This window comes from Henckelia pumila, chromosome 2 (genome assembly GCF_033568475.1).
Source record: "Henckelia pumila isolate YLH828 chromosome 2, ASM3356847v2, whole genome shotgun sequence".
In the NCBI taxonomy this organism is placed as follows: domain Eukaryota; kingdom Viridiplantae; phylum Streptophyta; class Magnoliopsida; order Lamiales; family Gesneriaceae; genus Henckelia; species Henckelia pumila.
In genome coordinates this window covers 30,804,853-30,811,432 of record NC_133121.1, presented here as the reverse complement: position 1 = coordinate 30,811,432, position 6,580 = coordinate 30,804,853, and the positions used below count along the sequence as shown (strand labels likewise).

Here is a 6,580-nt window from a genome sequence, read left to right as displayed (position 1 = left end):
AAACGATTCATTCCCAAAAAGTAAAAATAAAAAAATCTGAAATTTCAACCTACCCACTGCTTGGTTTGAAGAGCCAATCCAGGAGGAAACAAGTGTAGATTCGAGCTAAAGAGAGCTTCGATCCTATGCAAGGATAGCTACAAATCAATCTACGCTCAAAGAGAAAGATTCAAAGAATTTGAATCTCGAACCCTAAGCTGCCGGAATTAGGGAACCGTTGCAGTTGGCCGTCTGTGGAAAGACACCGTCACGGTAGATGGGCCACCCCAAGACTACATAACGGAGGGAGTAGATTAGGTTTAGAGCATTGAGGAGAATGAAATTGGTAAAGATGGGTTTTTCGGTTGTAGAGGTGAGAAGGGAAGGTTGAATGGGCTGAGGAGGTAATCCCGTTAATTTTAACACTTAATTGGACGGAAGGACTAATTGCGAAACCACGGTGAAAAATGAAGGACTAAATTGGGTCAATGGAAAAATAGAGAACCAAATCAGGAAGACGACCTAAAATGAGGGACTAAATTGGGAATTATCCCATTAATTAATTAATTTTTTGGATAAAGACATCGTGGATAAAAAGCTTCTATTTTGGTTTACGAAAACACAATAAGAATGAATGAAATAATAATGAGTCATGCTACAGGAATAACGAAATTTGTACAACAAAAAAAATTCAAAACAAAATTTCAGTTATCACAATCTGGGATAATTCCCAATTTGGTCCCTCGTTTTAGGTCCTCTTCCTGATTTGGTCCTTCGTTTTTTCATTGATCCAATTTAATCTTTCGATTTTCATCGTATTTCCGCAATTGATCCATCCGTCCAATTAAGTGTTAAATCTAACAGGGTTGACCTGCTTAGCCCATCAAGCTTCACTTCTCACCTATTCAACCTGTAAACCCATCTTCTTCAATTTTCTTCTCTTAAACTTCTCCAGTGGACCCTAAAGTTCTTGATGCTATGCTATCTTTATATCTTTCCCAATTCGGGAACCCTCACTCCCGCACCCACCTTTACGGGTGGGAATTCGAACGGGTTTTCGAGGCGGCCCGAGCCCAAATATCGTCCCTAATCAATGCCTCGTCGAAAGAAATAATCTTTACCTCCGAGGTCACCGAGTCTAACAACATCTCGATCAAGGGTGTTTTGAACTTTTACAAAGAGAATAAGCGTCATGTTATCACCACCTAGACCGAGCACAAATGTGTATTGGATTTCTGCCTTCATTTATAGCATGAGGGGTTTGAGGTTACTTATCTTCTAGTAAAGTCCGACGGGCTTGTAGATTTGGAAAAGCTCCGGGCTTCCATTCGGCCTGATACCGGCTTGGTATCTATAATGATGGTTAATAATGAGATTGGTGTTATTCAGCCGATGGAAAGAATTGGTAAAATATGCAAGGAGCTTAATGTTCCTTTGCATACTGATGCTGCACAGGCATTGGGGAAGATTCCCATTGATGTGGACATGATGAATATTAGTATAATGTCTTTGAGTGGTCATAAGATTTACGGGCCTAAGGGCATTTGGGTATTGTACATGAGAAGAAGGCCGAGAATTCGAGTGGAGCCACAAATGAATGAGGGTGGACAAGAGAGGGGTATTAGGAGTGGAACTGTCCCTATGCCGTTGGTTGTTGGGTTTGGTGTTGCGTGTGAGCTAGCAATGAAGGAAATGGAAATGAAGCTTGAATGGGCTAAGCAGGTCAACCCCGTTAGATTTAATGCTTAATTTGACTGATGGACCAATTGCGGAAACACGATGAAAATCGGAGGACTAAATTGGGTCAATGAAAAAACGGAGGACCAAATCAGGAAGGAGACCTAAAATGAGGGACCAAGTTGGAAATTATCCCTCAAAATCTCATAATACATTGAATATAAAATCTCTCAATATAATAACAAAATCTTACGATATATTTGTTGTAAATATTGTTGTCCACGATATTTGTTGTACCTTTAGCATTATTCAATAATAATATTATTATTTGCGAGCTAGAAGTGGGCCCCGCTCCCCACACGCGTAGACAATGGGTGTGTCTCTCACCTCCACCTCTTTTTTTTCTTCTTCTTTTCTTTGAACTAATCAGCAGGTATTGGGTGCCATCCATGTTCAACTTCTACAAAAAAAATCATGTACTCAAAATGGTGTTTTTAAAAAACTCACCTTGTTTTCAAAAAATTCAGATTTTTGGATTTACTAAACCTACCATTGCAGTCGCCCTTAGACATGTTTTGTGGAAATGATAATGCACTAAAAGAAGACAGATTTTTTGTTTTGTTAAACTGGTTCAATTTATGCAAATTATTAGAATCCACACAATTAGGAGGTGAATGTAATTTTTTTTTTTAAAAAAAAATGTTACCTCTTAATGTGTCTTCAACGCTACGCTAAAATACTATGAAATGTCATTTTAGCGCAGCTTTCCATTGGAGCTAAAACCGTCAATTTGGGTTAGATCCGTCGGGTCGGCCTGCCTCGCCACACAATTTAAGTGGGTTGGGTTCAAATTTTTCAACCCAACTAAAAGCGGGCGCAGGTTGGCTTGCGGGCCTGGAAATTTTTTTATTTATTTTTTTTACTTCTATGGTGATATGTACATGTATTTTTTTAATGAATGTTGTGATTTCTATCGTATCAATTATTTAATATAAAATTTACACGTGTGAAATCAATAATTAGAAATTTTATTAATATGTTTTTATTAATATTTATTTATGAAATGAAATTTATAATTAATTATAATGATTTTTATTTTTATTTATTTATTTTTATTTTTTAGTGAGCCAACCCGTGGGCTGGCCGCCTAACCCGCAACCCACCTTGGGTTGGGTTGAGTTGGGTTGAGGATTTTCAGCCCGCCGAGATGGTGGGCCTTGCCGGCCCGCACTCGACCCGCCAAACGGTGGGTTTTTGGTGGGCCGCCCCGCCCCGCAATGGGTTGACCCATCTAACAGCTCTAGTTGGAGCACTTAAAGTTTTGGTGTTAACAAATTTTATAGGAAAAACTGATATAAGAACAGAACTAAAAGTCTACAAGCTTAACTGAAGTATCGAACTGGACAAACCTAACTGAATAACTCATTTTGTCCTTGAGCTAAGCTGAAGTTATTTGGACTGGGAAAAGTTACCATAACTAAAATTACTCGAACTGAACAATATGACAAAACTAAATCATCCAGTTAAACTGAATTAGAAATTCAACTGAAATATTTAAAGGTCATTAGTCAGAGTCCAACAAATATTCCTAAAGACCAATCAATTTGCATCAGAGACTAAACTAATATTGGATAAGTTTTCCCGTACATAAACGGTTGCCTAAGATTTCATGTGCACTAAATTTGTACGGATGTCAGGGAATATGACATAGAAAACAAGACAAAACAATGGTTACTATATTTACAACGGATCCTTTTTTAAAATGTTATCGTTGCAGTGTTATGTCTATATATAGTCATCGAGATCAGTTTGGTACTCTCTCTGTAATTTTTTCTTACTCGTGTATCTTAAAGTTTTCAAGTTCTCAATCAATCAAACTAATCAAAAGCACTCAAAGCATACTTTACATAGATTTGTATGTGATCATTTGAGAAATTTTTTGCTAGGGATCAAAGTTGTAAACCTTTTTATTAGAATCAATTTGCGTACTGCATTCATTCAGTTGAGTATACTAAGAGTTTCAATTTGGAAGTGTTTAATTCCAAGATGAACTGGGGTTTTCCAAAGGAGTTGTAAAATTTAAAAAAAATTTAGTGATATCTTTCCTGCATTGGAAGAAGTGACATAAGAGTTCTTTAAACATCCAGAAACAAACTTGTGTCTACTTACTCTCAGTTTTGCATCATTCAAGCCATTTTATAGTTGTTCTAATATGTCAGTTTAGCTTATTTCCACACATATTTTGTTAGCCAACTGACATTGACACTCGAGAATATTAGAGTTTAGTTGCCAATCCAACTGAATTAATCTTTGAATTTGAAATTATTACAAGTGTTTATTCAAACCCCCCTTCCCTTCTAAACACTTGACCAATCCTTATAAGTGGTATTAGAGCGAGGTATTTTCTTGATTCTCAATGTAAGTTCCCAATGTTCTCCAAGGAAGATTTGGATAATTGGAAAATAAGGATGCATGTTTATCTAGCTGCTCAAGATGGCGATATATGGTACATCATAACTGATGGACCAATGATAATCACTAGGCAAATACAGCAGTTTCTATCACAGGGGGTGCAACCCAGACAATAGAAAATCCGATGAGTGAATGGACAAATGAAGATAAGAAGAAATCAACATTGGACAATGTGGCCAAGGAAATTCTATATAAAACATTTTTCAAAAATATTTTTAGCAAAATCAAGATTCGTAAACTGCGAAAGAAATCTGGGAGAACTGATCCAACTATGCGAGAGAATGAGAAAATTAAAGAGAATAAACAATTTATGGCTATATAGAGATTTGATAATATCAAGACGAAGCTTGGTGAATCTATTACTGACTTATATGAAAGAGTCAACAACATAATAATTAAATTAAGTGCACTTGGAAAGGCATACAAAGACTGAGAAGTGATTTTGAAGGTGATGAGAGGACTATCAAAAGAATGAGATGTAAAAATTATGGCTATGCGTGAGTCCATAGACCTGAAAAAATTGGAGTTACATGATCTGTTCAAAATTTTCAAGGCATATGAATTCGAACTAAAATCAATGGAGGATGATCAGTCTAACTTTCAGCTAACAAAAGTGTTACGTCTTAAACACATACAAATCTCGTGTTATGAGATTAATGTTTTTAATGTATCAACAAGTCTCAAATATTATGTTTTGATGATTACAAAACTAGTTTAATTGTTACTAATATTTTAAAGTGAGAAAATTGCATATATTAATATTTCTCGTCAAATAAAAATATTGGAAGCAAGTACCGATAGCCAAAAATTAAAGAAAATATTCGAAGTGTTCGAATTGCAGAGTTCAGAGGATCCGAAGACAAGTTCGGACGGTCCGAAGTATTTCCATCATTTTAAAATGTTCGGATGCTAATTCGGATGCTGCGAAGTCCAGAGTTCGGATGATCCGATGGATGATCAGATGGATGATCAGATGGTTCGAAGTATTTTCCATATTATTTAATTCTTCGAAAGCTGATTCGAATGCTGCAATGTGAAGGAGTTCGGACGCTCCGATGGAGTTCGGATGATCCGATGTATTTCAACAAATATTTTATTTTTCGGAACCAAGTTCGGAGGCCACAAAGCATATGTTCGGACGATCCTAAAATCGATCGGACGCTCTGATCTCTTTATGGCGATGGCAGATCTTGTCCGGAGACTTTTGCTTGACAATGAATTTAATGTAGCTGATCGGACAATCCGATCTTCAGTTCGAACGATCCAAACAGTGCCACAGCCGCATAAATTTGAATTTGAATCAGTACAGTTCGGAATCTCCGAAGCCCAGATCGGACGTTCCGATCTTACCAATTTAAGCATTATAAATAGAGACATTCCGAGGCTATTTGGAGACACAACTCACATTCCAACTCTCTCATCTATTCAAGCATCATTTGAGCGATTCTTCAAGCATTCTAATCCTATTTCAAGTCCCTCAAAATATATTTGTGTATCGAGTTGTATAAGTGCTTGAAAATCGTAGTTGTGTATACTCGAGTGTGAAGCCGAGTTATTGAGTTGTTGAGAGGCTATCCTTGGAGCCCTTAAGGCCAAGTGTTTTGAGTTGTTGTGAGGCTATCCTTGGAGCTCTCAAGGCCAAGATACGCGGTTATCGTGTTATTGTTGTATCGGATAACTTTGAGCCATCAAGGCCTAGATGAAGTGCTAGTGATACCTTGGTTAATCGATTTTAACCAAGAAGGGGAGACGTAGACGATTTATCGTCGAACTTCCATAAACATATCCTCTCTTATTTACCATTTTATTTACTTTCCATCATTTACTTTATTTACTTATTGCGTTTATATTTGACTGCCCTAAGTCTTCCGCTTGCGCTTTTGCAAAACCATTTTAAATTGCTAGTTGCCAATAGAACCTAATTCCCCCCCATTAGGTTCTAACAAGTGGTATCGAAGCCACATTTTGAAAATATTTTTCAAAAGGCTCTATGGTTAATCTAGCGAGTGATTATGCTCAAGGAAAATCAACCAATTGTCCTCCTCTTTTCAACGGCATAAATTACGGGTATTGGAAAAATAGAATGTCTCTATATATCCAATCCGTAGACTATGACATTTATAAAGTGACGGTGAAAGGTCTCTACGTACCTTTGAAAATAATGGATGGTATTGAAGTTCCGAAGGAATGAATGACTTTTCAAAAGAGGATATGCGATTAATTTCTCAAAATGATAAAGCTATGAATATTTTGCATTGTTATCTAGATATGAACGAGTACAACCGGATCTATATGTGCTCCTCCGCAAAAGAGATTTGGGACAAATTGGAGATTTTTCACGAAGGAACAAATCAAGTGAAGGAAACAAAGATTGATCTTCTACAACTAAAATATGAGACCTTCGAGATGGATGCAAAGGAAGATATTGATACCATGTTACGAAGACTCACTT

At 36.8% G+C, this 6,580-nt stretch overlaps 1 pseudogene; it reads left to right on the top strand.

Annotated features, from left to right (window-relative positions):
* Positions 1-927: 927 nt before the first annotated feature.
* Positions 928-1,728, top strand: LOC140877458 (cysteine desulfurase, mitochondrial-like; annotated as a pseudogene).
* Positions 1,729-6,580: the final 4,852 nt, after the last annotated feature.